The sequence below is a fragment of the Mauremys mutica genome, chromosome 6, assembly GCF_020497125.1.
Source record: "Mauremys mutica isolate MM-2020 ecotype Southern chromosome 6, ASM2049712v1, whole genome shotgun sequence".
Taxonomy (NCBI): domain Eukaryota; kingdom Metazoa; phylum Chordata; order Testudines; family Geoemydidae; genus Mauremys; species Mauremys mutica.
In genome coordinates this window covers 30,436,638-30,461,856 of record NC_059077.1, presented here as the reverse complement: position 1 = coordinate 30,461,856, position 25,219 = coordinate 30,436,638, and the positions used below count along the sequence as shown (strand labels likewise).

The window sequence follows — 25,219 nt, the reverse complement described above, 5'->3', positions numbered from 1 at the left end:
CCATGAATGATCTTCAAAAACATTCTGAAATGTTGACCTCACTTTCCGTTCATCTTTTTTCGGAGTCAAATACAATAAGCCTAGGACCCAAATTCTTCCAGTCTTACTTGTGCTGAGTAGTATTTTGCTCTGCAAGTAGTCCCATTAAAACTAATGAACCTAACAGTGGAGAAAGGATGGGAGGATCCAGCCATAGATGAGTTAATGTCTGTAATTCAAACTGGCCCATACAGTTGCTTATTTTGTAACTTGCTATTTTCCCATTTGACAGTCTATTTTTATATAGAACATAGATGTGTTGTATGTCTGGACTTCTTTAGATATGAAATATATGCCATACAGTTGTTTTTCAAATTGCCAAGGATTTCTGTTTTTTATTTTTTTTAAATGTCCCTTTTATAATAAAAATACTTTTGAAACAGAAGTGTAATTTGTACATCTGCAGTGTAAACCTGAATTGCAAAATAAAGGCAATTCTCCTCTAGTGCATGTCTTTTCCTCTTAAAAAATAAGACTCTTTATAGGATACAAGACAAATGATACAAAAGTGAAAGGGCACTGATGCAAACTGGATAGGCTTACAGCATAATTGAATTAAGTCTTGTGTGCCACATATGATCACAAAGCAGGGCCGTGGCTTGAGCTTTCTGAATGTAGGGAGGCTGCCAGTCAATAAAAAGACCCTTTAAACTGGTTAAATGCATCGTGAGCGTGTGCAGAACCCTCCTAGCTAACAGGTGGCTGAATAAACCTCAGCTGGTGTTTCACAGGGCTATACCATTGACCTTCTTTAGGATAATTTCAACCCTCTTTTTTTAAGAAAAAAAATTGTTACTGTACTTGGTGTAGTGGAAACAATTTAAGGATGAATAATTTCTTTTAGTCCCTTGAGGCACCGGTGGCTTGCTCTCCCGCTCTCTCTCTTTTTCTCTGTCTCTCAACTGAATTAACATAAAAGAACAGTGACAACAGCAAGCTGAAAAGCGTAGCTGGTGGGAGGATTAAGTATATCATTGAAAGGAATTATGTTGTAAATGACTGGGAGGGGTAGGGGCTTCTGTTCCTTAGTCCCATCTGGTCTTTAAAGAATACCTTGTTGTAATTACCCCCAGATGGCTTTGTGCTACGCTGGGTCTGGACAGCCAGGTGCCACTGTACCCTGCTGGGTGTGATATTCATTGGTACATGCAGTGACAAAAATGGACTTTATTGCAACCTAATTTCTTCCAGGGTATTACACAAATATGAAATGAACCTAGCTCATCAAACAAGGGCTTTGTTTGCCAAGGAGCAGAAACAGTCTCACCTAAGATAAGACTGCCTTGTTATTTCACTTTTAACAATTGTCTTGGAAGACAGAAATATCAACAATTTATAGTGTTTGTGAGCTAATAAATACATATTATACCATGTTAGCATTGTTGCTGCAGGCTTTTTCCACCTTTGTTCTGGCTCAGCCACCGTGGTTGGAGTATTGTGGGAATGGAGCTAAGACTACACCCACTGCCAATCCTTGCCTCTCCATTCCCCATCTGCCTGTATCATCCTGGGGTAACTAGCAATCTTACTTTGGTTTCTCTCCCCTCAAGAGATACACACAGGCTCAAGTGCTGTTGGCAATTCATTCAGGGGAGTGAGGAGGCTCCTTACACCCTTATTCCTCTGTGCAGATCAGCTCACAACTGAGCCCTAAATTGATGCCCTAAATCTAAATCATATTTCTAGTAAGCGTTGTGCTCTAAGAGCCCGATTCTTCTTTGATCTTCTGCCTCCTTTACCCTGCTCTAATCGGGTAAATGTAGTTTATTCCCACTTTAAGAACTCATTACGCTGTGAGAGTGATGTAAAGTGCCTTAGTTTATTGAAGGATCCAACCCTTCATAAATAATGATGGCTTGTATTTTTTTTAATCTTTCAAGGTTTTTTGGATATCTTTTGAAGATGAATAGATTGACATTAAATCACCAGATACATTTTGTTTGCATGGGAAATGCAACCAGATGGTTACATAATACACCATTTTCATAACTGTGTTTTTTTTCCTTATGACAAACTTTTGATTCCATTGATATTTACTACTCAGACTTAGAGTTAGTAATATTAAACATAAAACTTTTATGTGGGATATAATAGATTTCTTTTTCCATCTTGGTGGTTGAAAAGAATTGTACAGGATATCTCCAGCCAGCCCTTATCAACAGCTGTTCCAGAATGTTTAAACTTATCTGTGAAGCCTGGATGCCATCTTCCATCACCTTTATGAATACACTCAAAGGAAAAAAGGTGGTGTCCTAGGGACTTGACAGACCAGTGCATTAGTCAATCAAACCTTTTGCGCTGGAATGGGCTGAGATGAAATTTTGGCTTCAGAGGTTGGGTATATTTGTATTTATTGATTCTAGAGGCAAGTTTCTAAATATTGATCAAGCTAGTAAGAAAGTCTCCCTCACTTTCTCTCTATATACATATATACACACAGGCACACTTGTGAGTGTATGATAGAATTATAACAACATGGTAGTTTGGGGGTATTTAATTAAATTAAAGCTATGCCAAAATAACAATGTATTTATTTTTCTATCAAGAGAATTAAATATAGGCATCCAACTAGCATTAGTGAGAATTATCTGTATATATGGTCCACATAATATACCCTACGTGCAAAACTTCCAATACATTAATGCAGTTATGGAGATAACAAAAAGGAGAATACCAGTCCTGCGCTCATTTACATGGGAGATACATGAATGTAACAGTGGGGAAAATAGGGCTCCTAAGGGCTAAATTCTGACTTCAGTAATACCCATGCAACTACAGGCTCTAAGTGGGGTTGCATGCATGTAAAACTGGGCCACATTTGGACTTTAGGATATAAAATAAACTAACAAGCGTGACCCTGGCAGATTCTTTGCTCTGCCAGTGATGTGCTCTGTATGGGAAGGGGAGGAAAACACCCTTGAACCAACACAGTAGAACCTTGATTTTACAAACACCAGTCTTACAAACAACCAGTTATAGGAACCATTTTTCCTGATGGGGAAAAAAAAACACTTAACCAGAAGTAAGGTAGATGAAGAACAATTAACCATCCTTTCAGATCCTGATGCCTTCAGTACATTGGAAATCGCTTTGTAGTGATTTGAAGGACAAGACGAAAGCAATGCAGTTCTCCATAGTGTTGTTTATGCACTGTACCTACTGTAATTGAGATGTTCCATGTTATGAAATTTTGAATTTCATGAACTCCTCAATTAGTTTGTAAAATAGAGGTTCTACTGTATTCCACGCCCCTGTCTTCCATCCTTCAAATCCCTCCTCCAGATCCATTTCTGCTGAGAAGCCTGAAAGAAATTAGTGAGGTAGACCACCAGCTGGTGATAGTTTACATAAAAAACAATAAGAAAAAATGTGGAAGTACCATTGTATAGTATCATATATAGCAGTCATCCCCCTGCTTGCTCAGGTGATATAGTTTCCCTGACGCTTCATCCATTTTTATCTTTCCGATTGTGAGCTCTTTGACACAGGAACTGTGTTTTCTTATGTGCTTGGAAAATCCCTAGCACTTTTAGAGTCTAAAAAAATGATTAATAAAACCAATATAATAGCAGACATGTATGATTTGATGACATGTAAATTAAGCTACTTTTTTCAAGCTTCACTTGACTTTTAGCAATGTTTTAAGAAATCATTCCTTTCTAGGTAACTTTTAACATGGGATCAATTATTAGTTCTGCAGGCGGAACATTAGTATTGTCCACCCTGGTGTATAAGTTCATTTAAGAAAATGTTTACAGACAATGCAGAATCACAGAGCACAAGAGATGACATATTTATTGATGAAAGTGCTGTTTTGTCAATACCATTGAGGTGAAGCTGTGTCATATTGAATCTTTTGTCAGGACAATATTGTGTGGTGAGAAGGATGAAGACTTATGAGGTGTATTTTTTTGGGGGGGGAGGGGTGTTATATATGTCTGATGGGGCTTGGGGTGCAATCAAGACCAGTGAGGGGTTGTGTCACCACCTGCCCCATAACCCCGGGTGCCTGGCAATGCTTTGCTGGGGTAGCTCCCAACCTGAAGTGCTCACAAACAGCCTACCAGCATGCAGGTCACACCCTGAATGTCTGTGTAGAGCTGCAGCTGTATTTCAGCAGCTCTGACCCCAGCAGCCTACCAGCAACACTCCAGTCACACTCTGGCTTCCACCAGCCTTAGTTACAATCAGCAAGATTACCCCAAAATTGTGTGTTCGAAAGTGTCCAGCCCTCTTCTGTACAGCTCAGAGAAATAATAAGGTTTGTTGCTCCTGTAAAGAGACAAAACTGCATCACAGCTTATAAACTTAATTGGGGGGTAAATACACCCTCCCCTTTTAACACATCACTGAGTTGATTTGTGGTAAAAATGAAATACATTTAATAATAAAATATACATAGGTTTGAGGGGGTTCAAATATAAGGAATTAAGATAGAAAGAATTACAAGTAAACCAAAACAAAATACACTTCTAAAAGTCTAAAACTTAATCTAGCAAGATGCAGGCTTTGCTCAATATGGTTTCTCTCACCAATCATTCTTCTCCCATGGCTGACTTACCCTAAGTCAGGACCTTCCACAAAAGTACAAGCTGCTGGCTTCCCTGGCCTTCTTAGTTGAAAAAATCTTTACCTACTCAGGGTTCTCACCTATATTCAGCTCCAGATACTTTAACTTCCCTCCCATCTCCGTCTTGGTTGAAGAACCCATTTTTCTCAGCTTGCAAGAGCTCTAACCTTTTGTGTCTGTGTAGTAATGGATGCCAAAGATGGCTTTTGTGTTCGCTTACATCTTCCAAAGTTCAATGGCTTTGTTTCAAGAGGCAGGATGACCTCATGCTGTTCTCCTTTCCTATGGACTTCCCTTTCCCCTGTATGATTTCAGTGTAAATGGGGCTTCCATTGTTTCTGATTCCACCATGCTTAATTTACATAGGAGTCAGGTAGATAGCTGTGAGGTTCCCTCCTGTCTCAGCAAATTGTATAGCCTAATGTCAATGAGTATCCATAATTCCTTATATAATGCTAATGCATACATTTCACAGTGAAGTAACTCCCAGGTGGGGAAAATACCTTCCTTTGTCTGGGGGCCAGACCTGTTTACCAACCTCCTGCCATGCCTGATTTAAACACACTTTCATAGAATCATAGACTTTAAGGTCAGAAGGGACCATTATGATCATCTAGTCCAGGGTTTCTCAAACAAGGGTCGCCCCTTGTGTAGGGAAAGCCCCTGGCGGGCCGCTGTGTTTACCTGCCCCGTCCGCAGGTCCAGCCAATCGCGGCTGCCACTGGCCGTGGATCACTGCTCCGGGCCAATGGGAGCTGCTGGAAGCGGCGAGGACCGAGGGACTTACTGGCTGCCACTTCCAGCAGCTCCCATTGGCCCGGAGCAGCGATCCGCGGCCAGTGGGAGCTGCGATTGGCTGGACCTGCGGACGGGGCAAGTAAACACACTGAAAGCCCCTCCAGGGGCTTTCCCTACACAAGCGGCGACCCCTGTTTGCAAAACCCTGATCTAGTGTGACCTCCTGCACAATGCAGACCACAGAATCTCACCCACCCACTCCTGTATCAAACCTGTGTCTGAGCCACTGAAGTCCTCAAATCGTGCTTTAAAGACTTCAAAGTGCAGAGAATCTTCCAGCAAGTGACCCATGCCCTATGCTGCAGAGGAAGGTGAAAACCCCCCAGGGCTTCTGCCAATCTGCCCTGGAGGAAAATTCCTTCCCGACCCCAAATATGGCGATCAGCTGAACCCTGAGCATGTGGGCAAGACTCACCAGCCAGACACCCAGGAAAGAATTCTTTGTAGTGACTCAGATCCCACCCCATCTAACATCCCATCACAAGCCATTGGGCATATTTACCACTAGTAGTCAAAGACGAATTAATTGCCAAAATTAGGCTATCCTTTTAGAAACCTTCATCTAATTTCAAGTCTAAACTTCCTGATTGCCAGTTTATATCCATTTGTTCTTGTGTCCACATTGGTACTGAGCTTAAATAATTCCTCTCCCTCCCTGGTATTTATTTCTCCAATATATTTATAGAGAGCAATCATATCTCCCCTCAGCCTTCTTTTGGTTAGGCTAAACAAGCCAAGCCAAGCTCTTTGAGTCTCCTTTCATATGACAGGTTTTCCATTCCTCGGGTCATCCTAGTAGCCCTTCTCTGAACCTGTTCCAGTTTGAATTCATCCTTAAACATGGGAGACCAGAACTGCACACAGTATTCCAAATGAGGTCTCATCAGTGCCTTGTACAATGGTACTAACACCTCCTTATCTCTACTGGAAATATCTCACCTGATGCATCCCAAGACCACATTAGCTTTTTTCATGGCCATATCACATTGGCGGCTCATAGTCATCCTGTGATCAACCAATACTCCGAGGTCCTTCTCCTCCTCTGTTACTTCCAACTGATGCCTCCCTAGCTTATAACAATAGTTCTTGTTATTAATCCCTAAATGCATGGCCTTGCACTTTTCACTATTAAATTTCATCCTATTACTATTACTCTAGTTTACAAGGTCATCCAGATCTTCCTGTATGATATCCCAGTCCTTCTCTGTATTGGCAATACCTCCCAGCTTTGTGTCATCCGCAAACTTTATTAGCACATTCCCACTTTTTGTGCCAACGTCAGTAATAAAAAAATTAAACAAGATTGGTCCCAAAACTGATCCCTGAGGATCCCTCCAGCCTGACAATTCACCTTTCAGTACAACCCGGTGTAGTCTCCCTTTTAACCAGTTCCTTATCCACCTTTCAGTTTTCATATTGATCCCCACCCTTTCCAATTTAGCTAATAATTCCCCATGTGGAACCATATCAAATGCCTTATTGAAATTGAGGTAAAAGAGATCCACTGCATTTCCTTTGTCTAAAAAATCTGTTACCTTCTCAAAGAAGGAGATCAGGTTGGTTTGGCACGAGCTACCTTTTGTAAAACCATGTTGTATTTTGTCCCAATTACCATTGATCTCAATGTCCTTGACTACTTTTTCCTTCAAAATTTTTTCCAAGACCTTGGATACTACAGATGTCAAACTTGACAGGCCATTAGTAATCATTCCAGTATATGTCATAATTCTTAATATCCATTTCACACATACATCAGACAGGAATATTAAAGATCAGGGAGTTGTTAGTTTTCAAATGGTACCTCACAAGGCACATTTTTTACAAAAATTATTACAGTAATGCACAGGGTCCGAATACAGCAGTGCTTAGTGTCACAATATGTTAAATTTAACTCTCATGGAAGGTGCCAGATTGACAGCAATGCCAATTTCTGTTGACTGCCTTTCTCAAACTTTTTGGCTAATATTGGTTAGCCAGGGTGAGAATGCGACTCAGTATTTACTGTCTACCATATAATGGTTTACACTGTAAACCACAATGGACTTTGTGTTGCTCCTAGTTCATTTTCACATTGCAGGGAAGCAGTGAATAGGACATGGAGAGGGATGGTACACTGCGTTCCTGTAGAGAGGCTTATCGTAAAAAAAATCACCCTTATTCATGTTGAATAATACCTTAATTGATGAGTGGCATTGGTGTCCTCAGCACTGTGTGGAATCAAGCAGACTACTCATGGCGTAGGTACTACTCAACTTGACTATAGCCCCCCAGAATGCTAAAGAGAGAGTAATCTGTATGGATACCAGTGGCTGGGAACCATGCTCAGTTTATCCATCATGAGGCACATCACAGCATAATGATGTACATCTGGCAGCAAAATAATGTCTCCAAAGTCAGAAGACACTTTCACTGACTCAGGATGAAGTGTTGAATAGGTTTATATGTGACACCAAGAATTCAAACTCTCCTGTGACAAAGTACAATGTCCATATGGATGGGGGCAGGGAAGGGGACACATTTTTCAGTTGGTGAGTTGAGTGTAAATTGTCAATATTCACTAAGGTAATAGTCTTTTTGTTCCTTACTTTGAATTTATAGGTAACAGAAAATAACTGCATCACAGAGTTGTGGATCTTTCACTCAGATTAGACTCAATCAACTTTCAAGTCATCATAAATTCAGGCCAGACCTCAAATAATGCTCTCAAAGCAATGAACCTTCTATTCAACCCCTAGACATATCTTTTCCCTAATTATTTTTAACATGAATAACTTAACTTTGCAATGATTTATGGAAATCTGTGGGCCAGAGCCTTAGTGTAGCCAAAATGAAGAGAGCACAAGTCAGAATATGATGTGTGCAGGTGGCTTCAAGGTTTTCTTTGCACTGTCCTGACACTGGTGATTTTCTGGGTATGTCAGGACAGTTAAAACAGCCCAAGATAGATAGGATGTAGGAATGTCCTCCTGACCACTCCCCCTTTTTTCTAGTGTTCCAGCAACAGGTTGGGATTGTGATGTTATGTCAGCTCTGTGCCACGATAGGATCATTCTGACAGTGGATTAAATCTCCTTGGGCTGAGTAGGCAACCAAACTATCCCAGCAGTGTAGCACAAAGTAGCCAAATCACAGCAGAAAATTTGTCATTGCAATGTAAAAAACTGAACGTTTATGATACCAATGTAATACAATGACATCAAAGACTCTTATTTTGATACATAGCTTTCTCAAAATCCTCTAAATGATAAATGTCCACCTATTTGAAGTACTATAACGTGGTGGAACCACTAAAATCTCCATGAATCTTCCACTTAGAGAAAAATTTGCAAAGCAATTATAGACAAAATCATAAGGGAAGCAAATAATATTTTTTTTCATAATGCAAAAGACAGGATTTCCTTGAAACTGGCCATTCATTGCATCTTAGTTGAAGGTTGTTATCAGCTTATCCCATTAGAACCTGAAACTCTTTCCACTGAAATCAATTCCAAAACGCCAATCCACTTTATTGGAATCAGGATCAGCCCCTAAATTCGGTGTTAAATGCTAAATGCAAAATAGAAATAGTACTTTGTTTTCTTGGATCTTGTCTATAATATACTACAATTCTCTACACTGAGGCCTCATTCAGCTCCCTTTGAAGTCAGTGGGAGCACTCCCATTTATTTCAGTAGGAAAAGAATCACACCCTTATATAACATTTATAAACATATGTTTCTGAGACTGTTGTCCTTGTATTGTCCTTTCTCCCCTTTTCCTCCATTGTTTCCTACATGCACCTGTTGTGTCTTGTCCCTATTTAAATTTCAAGCTTTTTAGGGGAATGTACTGTCTTTTATTTTGTTTGTACAGTTTCCATGATACTCCAGTCTGGATTGTGGCCTCTGAGCACTACTGTAATACAAATAATAAGTGATGAAACAATATACAGTAGAACCAGCCTATAAGATAAGAACATAAGAAAGGCCGTACCGGGTCAGACAAAAGGTCCATCTAGCCCAGTATCTGTCTACCGACAGTGGCCAATGCCAGGTGCCCCTGAGGGAGTGAACCTAGCAGGCAATGATCAAGTGATCTCTCTCCTGCCATCCATCTCCATCCTCTGACGAACAGAGGCTAGGGACACCATTCTTACCCATCCTGGCTAATAGCCATTTATGGACTTAGCCACCATGAATTTATCCAGTCCCCTTTTAAACATTGTTATAGTCTTAGCCTTCACAACCTCCTCAGGTAAGGAGTTCCACAAGTTGACTGTGCGCTGCGTGAAGAAGAACTTCCTTTTATTTGTTTTAAACCTGCTGCCTATTAATTTCATTTGATGACCCCTAGTTCTTGTATTATGGGAATAAGTAAATAACTTTTCCTTATCCACTTTCTCAACATCACTCATGATTTTATATACCTCTATCATGTCCCCCCTTAGTCTCCTCTTTTCCAAACTGAAGAGTCCTAGCCTCTTTAATCTTTCCTCATATGGGACCCTCTCTAAACCCCTAATCATTTTAGTTGCTCTTTTCTGAACCTTTTCTAGTGCTAGAATATCTTTTTTGAGGTGAGGAGACCACATCTGTACACAGTATTCGAGATGTGGGCGTACCATGGATTTATATAAGGGCAATAATATATTCTCAGTCTTATTCTCTATCCCCTTTTTAATGATTCCTAACATCCTGTTTGCTTTTTTGACCGCCTCTGCACACTGCGTGGACATCTTCAGAGAACTATCCACGATAACTCCAAGATCTTTTTCCTGACTCGTTGTAGCTAAATTAGCCCCCATCATATTGTATGTATAGTTGGGGTTATTTTTTCCACTGTGCATTACTTTACATTTATCCACATGAAATTTCATTTGCCATTTTGTTGCCCAATCACTTAGTTTTGTGAGATCTTTTTGAAGTTCTTCACAATCTGCTTTGGTCTTAACTATCTTGAGTAGTTTAGTATCATCTGCAAACTTGGCCACCTCACTGTTTACCCCTTTCTCCAGATCATTTATGAATAAATTGAATAGGATTGGTCCTAGGACTGACCCTTGGGGAACACCACTAGTTACCCCTCTCCATTCTGAGAATTTACCATTAATTCCTACCCTTTGTTCCCTATCCTTTAACCAGTTCTCAATCCATGAAAGAACCTTTCCTTTTATCCCATGACAGCTTAATTTACGTAAGAGCCTTTGGTGAGAGACCTTGTCAAAGGCTTTCTGGAAATCTAAGTACACTATGTCCACCGGATCCCCCTTGTCCACATGTTTGTTGACCCCTTCAAAGAACTCTAATAGATTAGTAAGACACGATTTCCCTTTACAGAAACCATGTTGACTATTGCTCAAGAGTTTATGTTTTTCTATGTGTCTGACAATTTTATTCTTTACTATTGTTTCAACTAATTTGCCCAGTACCGACGTTAGACTTACCGGTCTGTAATTGCCAGGATCACCCCTAGAGCCCTTTTTAAATATTGGCGTTACATTAGCTAACTTCCAGTCATTGGGTACCGAAGCCAATTTAAAGGACAGGTTACAAACCTTGGTTAATAGTCCTGCAACTTCACATTTGAGTTCTTTCAGAACTCTTGGGTGAATGCCATCTGGTCCCGGTGACTTGTTAATGTTGAGTTTATCAATTAATTCCAAAACCTCCTCTAGTGACACTTCAATCTGTGACAGTTCCTCAGATTTGTCACCTACAAAAGCCAGCTCAGGTTTGGGAATCTCCCTAACATCCTCAGCCGTGAAGACTGAAGCAAAGAATCCATTTAGTTTCTCCGCAATGACTTTATCATCTTTAAGCGCTCCTTTTGTATTTTCATCGTCAAGGGGCCCCACTGGTTGTTTAGCAGGCTTCCTGCTTCTGATGTACTTAAAAAACATTTTGTTATTACCTTTGGAGTTTTTGGCTAGCCGTTCTTCAAACTCCTCTTTGGCTTTTCTTATTACACTCTTGCACTTAAGTTGGCAGTGTTTGTGCTCCTTTCTATTTGCCTCACTGGGATTTAACTTCCACTTTTTAAAGGAAGTCTTTTTATCTCTCACTGCTTCTTTTACATGGTTGTTAAGCCACGGTGGCTCTTTTTTAGTTCTTTTACTGTTTTTCTTAATTTGGGGTTTACATTGAAGTTGGGCCTCTATTATGGCGTCTTTAAAAAGGGCCCACGCAACTTGCAGGGATTTCACTTTAGTCACAGTACCTTTTAACTTTTGTCTAACTAACCCCCTCATTTTTGTATAGTTCCCCCTTTTGAAATTAAAGGCCACAGTGTTGGGCAGTTGAGATGTTCTTCCCACCACAGGGATGTTGAATGCTATTGTATTATGGTCACTATTTCCAAGTGGTCCTGCTATAGTTACCCCTTTGACCAGCTCCTGCGCTCCACTCAGGATTAAATCTAGAGTCGCCTCTCCCCTTGTGGGTTCCCGTACCAGCTGCTCCATGAAGCAGTCATTTAAAGTATCGAGAAATTTTATCTCTGCATTTCGTCCTGAAGTGAAATGTTCCCAGTCAATATGGGGATAATTGAAATCCCCCACTATTATTGGGTTCTTAATTTTGATAGCCTCTCTAATTTCCCTTAGCATTTCATCATCACTATTACTGTCCTGGTCAGGTGGTCGATAATAGATCCCTAATGTTATATTTTTACTAGAGCATGAAATTTCTATCCATAGAGACTCTATGGAACCTGTGGATTCGCTTAAGATTTTTACTTCATTTGAATCTACACTTTCTTTAACATATAGTGCCACTCCTCCCCCTGCACGGCCTGTTCTGTCCTTCTGATATATTTTGTACCCCGGAATGATTGTGTCCCATTGATTGCTCTCAGTCCACCAGGTTTCTGTGATGCCTATTATAACTATATCCTCCTTTATCACAAGGCACTCTAGTTCACCCATCTTATATTTAGACTTCTGGCATTTGTGTACAAGCACTTTAAAAACTTGTCCCTGTTTATTAGCCTGCCTTTTTCTGATGTGCCAGATTCTTTTTTATGTGACTGTTTATCATCTGATCCAGCCCTTACATTATACTTCTCATTCCTCTGCTCCTGACTATAACCTGGAGATTCTCTATCATCAGACTCTCCCCTAAGAGAAGTCTGTGTCCGATCCACACGCTCCTCTGCAGCAGTCGGCTTTCCCCCATCTCCTAGTTTAAAAACTGCTCTACAACCTTTTTAATGTTTAGTGCCAGCAGTCTGGTTCCACTTTGGTTTAGGTGGAGCCCATCTCTCCTGTATAGGCTCCTCCCATCCCAGAAGTTTCCCCAGTTCCTAATGAACGTGAACCCCTCCTCTCTACACCATCGTCTCATCCACGCATTGAGACTCTGAAGCTCTGCCTGCCTACCTGGCCCTGCGCGTGGAACTGGGAGCATTTCTGAAAATGCCACCATAGAGGTCCTGGATTTCAGTTTCTTCCCTAGCAGCCTAAATTTGGCTTCCAGGACATCTCTCCTACCCTTCCCTATGTCATTGGTACCTACATGTACCACGACCACCGGCTCCTCCCCAGCACTACACATAAGTCTATCTAGATGCCTCGAGAGATCCGCAACCTTCGCACCAGGCAGGCAAGTCACCATACGGTTCTCCCGGTCATCACAGACCCAGCTATCTACATTTCTAATAATCGAATCTCCCATTACTAACACCTGCCTTTTCCTAGAAACTGGAGTTCCCTCCCCCGGAGAGGCAACCTCAGTGCGAGAGGCAACCCCAGCACCATCTGGAAGGAGGGTCCCAACTACGGGAAGGTTTCCCTCTGCTCCCATTGACTGCTCTACTTCCCTGGGCCCTTCTTCCTCCTCAACAGCACAGGAGCTGTCTAAGCGGAGGTGGGACAATTCTACAGTGTCCCGGAAAGCCTCATCGACATACCTCTCTGCCTCTCTCAGCTCCTCCAGTTCCGCCACCCTGGCCTCCAAAGTCCCGTACATGGTCTCTGAGGGCCAGGAGCTCCTTGCACCGACTGCACACATACGCCACCCGCCCACAGGGCAAGTAATCATACATGCGACAGTCAGTGCAATAAACTGGATAGCCCCCACTCTGCTGCTGGGCTTCTGCCTGCATTGTCTCCTAGTTAGTGAAAGGGTGGTTTACGGAAAGTAGTTTTGGAATGTGGTTCTGTTTATAGGTTTTAGGGGGGGACCACGGGGAAGGGGTTAGGGCTGGCGAGGGGCTCCCACTCCCTTCCCACTCCCCTTCTAAACTCCCTTGCGAAACTCCCTGTTAGCAGCCCCTGTTCACAAAGCTCCCTGGTCGCTTGTGCGCGGCTTTATAAAGCCCTGGCCTGAGTGAATGCCCCGCCCACTGATTAAGGCTCAGCCAATTACCAGAGGCTTCGAGCTTTCAAACCTGCCTCCAACTGCCAGCCAGAGCACACGGTCCCTCAAACAACCAAACAAACAAACAGACTGACAAACACAAGCTCAGCACACAGCAAGTAACCCCCAAACACAAACAAACACACACTACAGACAGTCACTTACCCCACAGATGCTGTATTAGCTCCTCCTTCACCTGGAGAACTCCCTTGCGAAGCTCCCTGTTCGCAAAAGGATCCTGAAATCCCTACTCTTGGCAATAATCCCACTAAAGCCTAGGGTGACCAGATGTCCCGATTTTATAGGGAAAGTCCCAATATTTGTGGCTTTTTTTTACATGGGCTCCTATCACCCTCACCCCCATCCTGATATTTCACACGTGCTATCTGGTCACCCTACTGAAGACAAAGACTGCTCATAGAAATTAAGATTGTGGAACTGGGCCCAGGCAGTACTTAACTAAAATATGAATAAAATGTAAGTCCCTAATTACTCCAGTACATTGGAACATATGCATTGCAATTCTGTATACAGTGGAGTTGTACAGTAGGCGTGCCGTGAAGTTGTTCTGTAAAAAAAAGACAGCTTCACTTAAGGAGTATTCATAGTACAGGGAAAGTTTTTACCTTTGTGTGAAAGTTACTATATCAAACGAATATGACAAAATTACTATTCATACAGAATTAGAGAAAAAACAGCATTAGATGAGGGATCTTTTTTGAAGTAAACTGAAATGTATAACTTGAACTATACATTCTTAGTAATGATAAAAGTATCATATCAATGGGATGGCCTAATATTATGACTAATGCAATAGTGACAGTCATATTTTAACATGAATGTTCTCAGAAAGCCTGCTTCTCAAAGTTATCTGACAAATTAATGAATCCCATTTCTTTGAGGCTGCATTTTTTAATGTTCTCCTCCCCTCCCACAGTTTTGAAGTGATGTTCTTGTGAAGAGTGTGGTTGTTGTAAGACCATCACATGCCATCAGTGATCATTCTGACAATTAATGATGGTAAATCCCAAGACAGAAAAATCCTTTTTTGGACAGAAGTGTGTGTGTGCGGGGGGGGGGGAGGGGAGGCGGGGGTTAGGAAATTCTAAGATCATAATGTTCCATAGTGGATGATAAAACTTTAAAATGAGAAACTCTTCTTTTTTAGGTGAAAAAAAATCCCACTGTGTTTGCAGATATAATGAGTGCTCAAGGAACTCACAATATATTTTTGTAGTTGGCAGAATATTTCATAAAAAAGATATAAGAGGAAAAAAGGCTTTCAGTTTTGCTCTTCTCTGCTTTTTGCAATTACTTAGTGCACAATGTGCTTTTAAGAGCAGCATCTTGAAAACAAAGTGCATTATGTAGACATTGTGTAGAAATCTACAACCATAGTATCCTAAAAAGAATCACTCGTAATCCTTCTATTTGACTTCTAAAACTGACAATGTATTTTTATGAGCTAGTATATTTTTGCATTTCAGCGGACATTTCAGTGGACATTTTTGAAGAGGGCCAGGTGGGAAGGACATTGAGACATCTGAAAATAGATTTTAGATCAAAAAAAGATATCCTCCTTAATATAAGTTATTTCTATGGAAACAACGTAGTTTCTTTTAAATACAAGTGAACTTGTATTTAAGGGGCCATTGAAATAGCTGACAAAATCTGATTGCTCAGTAGAGATGGTCTTCTAATGAAGGTGAGGCAGGAAAAGACTATTAAATACATTTGGGTATACTTTGGGGTGATCTGTTGTACAAGTTCCACTGCATTTAAGTGAAGGATGTAACCAAAGAAGGTTCAAATGGTTCTGCTTAACCTATTTAGATACTCACAGGGATTACCTGTACTTTAGTGCAAATCCATTAGAGGGCAATCATAGAAAAGATCTATTAGATTATCTAGTCCATCTCCCTGCCAATGCAAAACATTTTCTCATCGGTGCATTTTCTAATGCTCCGGGCAGCCTGGGTTTAAAAGTGCCAAATGAAAAGGGAAGAAATTATCATGTGTTTAAACAGGGGACCTAAGTTCTACTCCCGACTTTGCTGTGGATTTCCTTTGTCAATTTAAGCAAATCAATTAACCTACCCATGACTCAGCTTCCCTGTCTGTGAAGCGGGATAATAATTCTGTCCTATCTCACAATGTTTTGTGAGGCTTAATTTATTAATATGTTGTAAAGTTGAAATGTTCAGAGCTCATATAGAAAGTGTGAGGGGCTGATCCTGCAAGGTGCTGAGTAGCCATAGCTCTCATTGAGGATAGCAGGCATCACCCATGCAAAATTAGACTATATAAAAATCCAAAATTATTATACCCCAGGTCTTTCTTTTACACCTGGAGACACTTGTTCCTTTCTGCCACCCATCTTTCCTCATCTTCTCTAATGCAATCTTCATCCTGCATTTGCAACCATGGAGAATAGGATAGTGTCCTAGTGTGTAATGGAGAGAGGGAGGGACTGCCATTCTATTTCATTCAGGTCACTAGTATTTCTCCAACCACATCCTCCAGAAAACTGATTAGGCCCATATAATTGTAGATTAAAAGCATACTGATCTCACATGAATGAAAACTCCAACACATTTGTGCACATCCTGATTGTCTGTGCATATACCTATCTGTATATACAAATCAGGGTTTGCATTTGAGAACAAGGGAGGTGTGCTTTACATGAACATTTTTTGATAATCTGGCCCTAAATACTACCATCCAGGAGTTTGTATAGATTTATGGAAGTGCATAGTACAGCAGTAAACAAGGTTTTATAGATAAATGACATCTGTATAGCAATTCAGATCTATTTACTATAACCATCAGGTCATGCCTTCTCTTTAAACCTCTGCTGATCAGATATGATTGCTACTATAGTACTATACAATTGTGAAGATAAGAGGATATTACTCTCTGGCATTCTATGCTTCTCTAAAAAAGAATCTCTTATTTATTTATTCCTCATACTGTATCTTCCATATGCCAACGTCTACTAACTTGTCAATCATGCCCTAAAATAAAGCAATACTCCAAATTATATTGGGAAGAAATGGCTAAACAGGTTACCCACTTATTCTGTAATCAAATATCTCCCTAGGTCTAATCAGTAAGAAGACAAGCTGACTGAAATGCTTGTGCACATCTTTACATGATATTCTCAGTGTCAGCTGAACCAAGCGAGAGATTGTGTGGAGGTTGACTCCTCTGAGGCCTGCTGCAATATTGATTCTTTATTAAGCTACTCAGTAGCAAAAAGGAATTCTGCATGATTATTCAAACATGCCACTGAAAACGCTGTGAAATATCCCTTGTTTAGAAAAACCTTCTCACACAAATTTTAATTCACGTTTGGAAATAGACCAATAATAATTTTGAATTAGACAATTGATTTAAGAGGGAAAAAGTCATATTTCTGTTGAAGAGCTGAGCAAATTATTGAAGATTTCTGATTCTGCTTCTGCTTGGATATTGATTCATTTCTATTTAAGAGGAAAGAAAGAAAATTGTAATTATAGCATTGCTGTTCATGCTACTATACTTAAAGGTCTATCAGGTTTTCCATTATTAACCCCTATTGTCACAGGTTTCTAAACTCAGCAGTAGTTTGGCACTCAAGATCCCAGCTGTTTGTCTGTTTCTGAATTCTAAAGAAGGATACATATTTAAAACACTTGGGCCCAAATTCTATTCTCAGGTATCCTGATGTAAATCTGGATTTATACCAGAATAAGTGAGAGCAGAAGTTAATCCATTTTTTTCCTTTTAACAATAAATATATACAAATATTTTGTGTTAAAATGAAAGTGCTATTGTTTATGGATTTATAATATGGATTTTAATCATTTTAGCGATTTGGGAGGAAATATTACACTGTCAGTTATTTTTGTAACTCCTTATTTATATATTAGCCTGATCTGATGAACATTTAACATTTTGAAAACTTCTTACATTTTGTAATAATTATCTGATAGTTTGTAAATACACCAAAGGAAGTTTTAAAAACCCTTTAAAAATTGCTAGTTATTTTTAGGCTTTATTATCATTTAAAAATAAAGAAAATCATCCTTACAAATGTTATCTCCAGGGCCGCCCAGAGGGAGGCAAGTGGGGCAACTTGCCCCGGGCCCCACAGGGGCCCCCACGAGAGTTTTTCCAGGGCCCCTGGAGCAGGGTCCTTCACTCACTCCGGGGACCCCGGAAAACTCTCGCAGGGCCCAGGCCCCCAGAGCTTCCGGGTCTTCGGTGGCAATTTGGCAGTAGGGAGGTCCTTCCACTCCGGGACCCGCCATCGAAGTGCCCCGAAGACCGCGGCGGGGATCCTTCCGCACCGGGACCCGCTGCTGAAGACCCCAGGCCCCCTGAATCCTCTGGGCGGCCCTGGTTATCTCTAGATAAACATTTCTTAATTTACCTGCTGGTGGGATGCAAAGGATTAGTTGGGATGGGGGGTGGACACAGAAGATGCATAAAATAAGTTGTGTAGGGCTTTGCCAACATATGGTATGGGTGCAGGGGCATGGGAAGGAGTGTGGTTGATTTCATTTTCTTAACTCCTCTTTCAAAAGTCTAGGAAACACTAGGTTACCTTTATGTTACATTTCTAGTTTACCTAGTCCAAAGCAAGGATTTGCAATATTTAGGCTGGTAGATGTGGGCTGACAATCTGGACCCCGTTTCAGTTTTGGTGCATTTTTTCATCAATTTTTTATTTTATTTTATGATATCATGACATGAAATACGGGTCTTTTTGAAAGCCCATTAGAGTCAATGGAAAGACTTCCATTTATTTAACTGGGTTTTGGATCATGCCCTAAAATTGCTGGGTGGGATTTTCAAAAGCACTTACCATTGGCCTAACTCTGCTCCCAAATCAGTGGTAAAATACAGGCATCCTAGTTAACAGCCAAATTCTGCCCTCAACTACACATACACATAACTTTACTACTTCAATGGGAACATGTGCGTCTCTTCTCAGAGCACAATTTAGTCCTTTGACGGGACAAATATTAGCAAAACTGAAATACTATGATATACAAAGGTTCTATTGATGGTATTTCTGACCCAGCTAAACTAAGAAGTACTGATGGTCTTGAAAGAGAGCCTCATAATAGATTAATTTTTAGAAGTTTGAAAAAATGTGGATCCATTTCTGATTTATGGATTCTTTTCTTGACTCAAAATTGCAAACCTTATGAAATTCAGCTATGACCACGGGAAAATGGGCCTGTGGCAAAACACCAGATGTGAGAATCCCTGAAATTTGGAAATAGCTTGTTGTGAGCTTTGGAATTCAGGCACCTCTATGGAAAACTAGTTCACATTATATCACAGATGAATTAGAAAAGAAAAGCTAAAATTATTGCCCTGTGCTAATTCAGCCATCTATTTAGATAAAATTTTGCTGAAATAAGGAAAGAAAAAGAAGATATAATCACAATTGTTAAAAATAATTGCTATAGAAATGACTTGCATATGCGATATGAAACATCACTGATGTGACTTTGCAAATTGCATGTGTATTTTACAAAGCTTTTAAAAAGAATTAAGTAATCAATAAAGGGCTATTTTCCCCTCCGTTCTTCACTGTGGCTTCTCACATAGGACTCAGAGATTGGCATTTAGTTGGTTTGACTTAATAAACATGATTAGCTTGCTAATGTTGCCTTGTTTAGGAAATGATTCGGCTGAGAATGAGTTAACATCAGTTAGTGGGTTAAAGTGAGTGGGTTACAGTGAACTGAACCAAGTTTATAGGGAGAGACATGACAGTGTGGTGTCTTGTGGAGCACTGTGTTGTGAAGAGATGTTACTGTCTGTCTAGGTGATAGAAGAGACTGTGACAAAATGAGGTAGTGACCCACTCAGAGATGTCTAACATATGCTGGCACAGATGCTACCAGACATCCCCCGCTGGGAGGGATACTGGGAGTGATTATTGAATATTAGGGAAATTTGTACCAGTGAGGATTAAGGCTTTTGGAGGAAACCGTGTCATTGCCCTGTCACAGAGAAGAACAAAAGATAAACGAATGCAATTCAACTTTATAAGTTGCCCTCTCTTGATATATGTAAAGTTACGTGTGTGAGCAATAGTGGATTAATGCGGAGATCTTTTATCTCTGGAGACAAGAGTTTAAATCTAGGTCAGATCCCTGTGGTAGCATTTTAAGCTGAAGTATAAAAATGATGAACTTCATGCTCTTTTTGTTTCTAGAACATAGCACTACCACTTTACTGTTTGGTTTTTTATTTTATTTCAGTAATTTTAAAATTCAGTTTCTACAGGTAAAATGATTTTAATAAGTTGTAAGAAAGACAGCTTTAAAACATTATTTCTCTTCTGAACCAGTAATGAAGAGTATGATGCAAATGCACCGTAGATGGACAAATCCAGGAATAGAAATATGTACAAAGTGCCCAAACATGCAAATTCCTTACTTGCACAAATAGTCCTGACTCAATGGGATTACTCACATGAGACAGAATCTTAGCCATCAGCCTATCAAATATGTACGATTGATTTAAAAGAAACATAATGAATATAAAATAGCATGTGCATTCATTTTGTAATGTCGTATATTGCATACATCACACTGCATTTTCATCATAGCATGTGATTCATTGTGGTTTGGTAGGATATAATGCATTTGTCTATATCACATGTTTAAATTGATTCTAATTATTGAGCTATAGGAAGAAACTGCTGGTAATAAAAATGCTGTTTGACCTGCCCAAGTATGAGTATTCACATTACAGTGGGAAATTTGGGACAATTTCAAATTATTACAGTGATATAACTATGCATATAAATAAAGACATTAGAAGTACAAATGTAAGTAGTCATTTGTAGGCAGGAAAAAGAGATTTGTGAAAACAACCGATTGGGTCTGATATGCTGACAAACAGCAGAGATCTCCTCTTCAGGACTGAAACCTTCTATTCCCTTTGCAACTTGTGGCCTTTCAGTGTTATGGTTAAATTGTACTGAGAGGCTAATGAAGATAAATCTGATTTGCTCCATACAACTGGCACATCCAGAAAATACACTTCCCTGACAGCACCAGACATGCTGTGTGCATAATTTGGGGGAAGAAATAGCCTATTAAGCAAGTTTCTTATTAAAATTTTGGAGCTGTCTTTTCCATTGAGAGGAAAAGGTTCACATATAGCTTGTACATGAAAATCACATGTTCAAACTCTGAAAATCCAACAATTTAAAGCAGAGAACGTTTTATCTTTAATAGTTCAGTTTTATGGCTGGGAGAGAGAAAATCAAACAGAGCTTTGATATGAAATATGGGCAAAAAAAGGAAAACAAGGAGACAAATTAAATTAAATATATACATAGTTCTGAAATGTATGAACAATTATTTTCTGAAGAAATCATTTGAAGAAATTGCAAATTAAGTCTATTTTTTCTAATCTTTAATCACAATATTTGTTACTACTTTGTAACAAGTTAGCTTGATGTATTAATACCAGCAAAAGTTCAGAGAACTACTTGGCAGGCAGACAATGCCTGCAAAGAAAACAATTTTAAAAGGGTAAATTGTTAACACAGGATACAACTGATTCACAAGATCAACTCCTTTTGTGCTTAATCTAGTTCTACACTCCTTTCTCAGCTACTGATTGCCATGAGGAAAGGAGATTGCTGGACTGAGACCAATGGATGTATTTTCTTTATCCAATCCACAATCTATGATTTACGGTTAACAGATGCTCCCAGGAGATAGGCTGAATTTTATACTGTTTATATATTCTGGAAAATAAAGTTGATTCCTAAAATGGAGACAGTCACGATGCTACTATTTATACTAAATAATCTTTTTCTTTTATGCAAGGAATACAGAAGGAACAAAAGGATAAATATATCTCAGAATAAATTCTGGTCTCAAATATGTGCATACCACTCAGATTGAAGTCAATTGGCAAAAGCTTTGGATTCTTATTTTAGGCCTGGTGGTATTCTCCCAGAGGAAACCCTATGAAAGGGTGTGAGTGTGTGTATGTCTGTCTGTCAGAGGGTGAAAAGAGAGAGAAGAAATTCCATGTGGTGAACTTAGTGGGGTTCTCTCCAACTCTTTTTACATGGGAGAGGGTTCAGCCTTCCAACCCTGTGGCTGCCCCTGGATCTACCTCAGGCATAGGCGTCTCCACGGTGAGGCCCTCTGGCTCGTCACTGGTTTCTCCCCTGCCCAATAGTACAGTCCTAGCTCCCTGAGTTCATGGCTGCAATGGAGCCACACTATAAGACTCCTCAGCAGCGACTGAATCTCCAGAGCAGAGGAAATACATAGAGCTTCTGGCCACATTAACTTTCATATGCCTTTTTTTGCAAGGTGCTGAGGGAAGTTGCCATGGCTTCTAAACAAAGATATACAGTGTGTTTTTAGGACAGATGCATGGAGTTACTATTATTATTATTATTATTACTGATTGTTTATATCACGCCTCAGTTTGTGGTACTTTACAGATAAACCCCTGACCTCAGAAGCTTCAAACTTAAGGGCTAGATCTTGCACACCATAGTTAGATTGTAATTTCTTTGAGGCAGGGATTGTCTTTTTGTTGTTTGTACAGCACCTTGCACCATGGGGTCCTAGCCCATAACTGGGGCTTCTAGGCACTATGGTAATAATAATAATAATAATTAATAATTGATAGTGCTTTCAGGAATAAAGGGGCTGAGATTTTATGGGATCTGCAAATTGTCACAGACCAAATGGTGCAAGCAAACAGGCTGGGCAGAGTTGTTGTAGAAAAGAAGACCAATAAGATCATGCTAATTGATATTGCCATACCAACAGACAGAAACATAAAAAAGAAATGAGAAAAGAAGATAAAGTATGAAGAGCTCTGCCATGAAGTGGAACAATTATGGAAAACCAGAACAAACACGATCCTGCTGATTATTGGAGCATGTGGAGTGATCCCCAAGGGTATGAATGAGTAGCTCAAGAATACATGAGGAACACAAGACGTCATGATGAGAGACCTCCAGAAGTCAACACTCTTAGGCACTGTGAGAATTTTAAGAAAACTAAAAGAGGAACCTTAAAATGAAAGAATTTTTTGGAGAGTTACAAAACTCCTGACTACTCAACCCTACAGAGTCGATTTGTGATCAGGATTTATTGGTGACTCATGGGGATAAATTTTAGACAGTAGCTTTCCTCTTTTTATGCTAAAAGATCATGTCTGTATGAAGACTATTTGTGTGTGTGTGTAAACTATTTCTCCATGATGTAATACTGAGGGATAACAGCTACCTTACACAAGCAGTCTAACTGAATGCAGTGACCACACTGTCATTAGTAAAGCGCGCAGGATTTGGTACTTAAAGTATACTGCAAGGAATAACAATAAACAAAAGTAAGGGAAAGGTGAATAGGAGGACAGAGCAAAGATTGTAAGTGTATTGTTCATGCTCATTTTTAGGCACAAATCTTGTTACTTTCCTTTCCCCCTGGTTTTCATTTTTTAATCTTTGTTAGTTTAATAAAAATTAGGAAGAAAGCTGGCATAGAGGGAGGGGATGGAGTTAGGGAAGCCTAATAAGAAGAATGAGTTCTGAGGAGACATTTGAAGGGGGTAGTGAGATGGCATTGCACACAGGGTCAGGGAAGAGATACAAGAGAGAAAATATCTTGCTGTTAAATCAGTGCCAAAAGATGATACTATCCAAGGAGTGAAAGCAACCTAGTCGGCTCCATAACAGTCTGTTTTTAACATAACCCTACAGGCAGTACTAACCCCCCACTTTCTTCCTCCCAGACCCTGCACACACCCTCAGCAGTCAGTATTGAAAACAACTACATTGCTACCAGTGAATCCATACAAAGGACCAGCCACAGGCCTTGATGCCACTGCTGGAAGAATATATATTTCAACATTTGACATCTTGCTCTAGCAGCTGCCAAGTTTGGCTATAGCTATTGACCTGATTGCTCAAGGACATAGAGGAGGAAGAAAAAGGGCAATGTAAGCAAGTGACAGTAAGAGATTCATGTATCAAAAGCATCCCTGTAAACATGAGTCTATAACTGGGAGATAGGCTGTTATTTTGGAAAGTAAAAATTGTATAAATATAAAACTGGATATGCTTGAGTGTTAAAGAGTTTTAATTGAAAATGGCTCTGAATGAAAAATTATCATTTTGAGTTTTTGCATGTTCACCAAGATTATTCAATATACTTGAGAATTTGCTAACTGGTTTTGCATGGTTCGTTGTCAATAATTTTCAGTCTCTCAGCAACTGACAAAATATCACAATTTTCAGAGCACAAAATTATGCCACACTATCTCATGAAAAATTTCATACAATCTTACACCATCATTTTGCACCAATTTTGCCCAGCTCTATTTGAAAGCAAGGAGCTTTTACCATTTTCAATTGCCAGTGCATTTCATAGATCTTTAAAACAGAATTGTAGAATCAGCATGATGTTTGCAAAGCATCATTCTGTTCACTTTGCAAACATGTTATATCTCTTTCCCCTATCCTTTGTTTGTCATATCTATTTAGATAGTCCCTCCCACAAAGAGCTTATGATCTCTTATTCTATGCTTCTACATCACCTAGTTCAATGTGCCCCATTCTTGGTTGGCTTGTAAGTGCAACTATAATAAACAAATTCAAATTGTAATAAGGTTTATTGCCAATCTTTTCCCAGTGTTGTGATCCATTTCCATGGCCATTCTGCTAGGAGGCATTGACTACTTCTAAATCCAGTGCAAATATAATGATCTCTAAAGGCAATCGGTGATTGCTAAGTTCCTTCTCTGAGTTGCATGTCTATTGCATCCATCAAAGAATGTATGGCTGCATCTTCGTGGTGCTCCCTTCCTCAACAGATCCAGTAGAATGATTTCTCATGCATAATGGGATTTACGTGTATTTCATTCACACTACTATTAATGAGACTATGCCACAAAAATGTCTGTCTCTCTCGATGGTAGAAAGGAGCTTGAGTACATATGTGAGAGAGAATAACCCCAATCTATTGCAAAAGCTAGGCAATATGTGCACCAATGCAACACACTGCTATTCTGTCTCTAGATCTGATAGCAATGTTTGTATACTTATAAATGAGGAGCCTCCCCTGAAAAACACTAGGATTTAGGAGATTGATACATGGGCCTGTATCTATGGGCTGCTTCACGAGTTCAAAATAACATGCTGTGTCCTACCCCCTAGAGCAGGAAGGTGGGGAGGGGGTAAAGGGACAGGAAATGGGGAGAGAGGTTCCACCTCACCAGTACACAAGTCAGCACAGCTGAGCTGGCGCAGGAGTTGCTGTAATTTACTGCTGGTATAGACCAGAAGAAACCTACTGCCCCTTCTGGAGCAAGTGGGGAGGGAATTGTTACATAGTGTGTCTTGAAGTCAGAGTGCCTCACAGGGCTAGTTCTAGAATGAGGCAGCTTACATGCCACCCTTGGCTTACGGCAGTGCCTAAAGGCACAACGCAGC

At 40.0% G+C, this 25,219-nt stretch overlaps 1 long non-coding RNA gene across 1 annotated transcript in view; it reads left to right on the top strand.

The window, feature by feature from the left end:
- Positions 1–24,238, top strand: part of LOC123372219 — a 52,821-nt gene extending 28,583 nt beyond the window's left edge. The window contains exon 3 of the long non-coding RNA XR_006580172.1: positions 22,554–24,238. This is a non-coding gene — a long non-coding RNA (uncharacterized LOC123372219). The remainder of the gene's footprint in view (positions 1–22,553) is intronic.
- Positions 24,239–25,219: the final 981 nt, after the last annotated feature.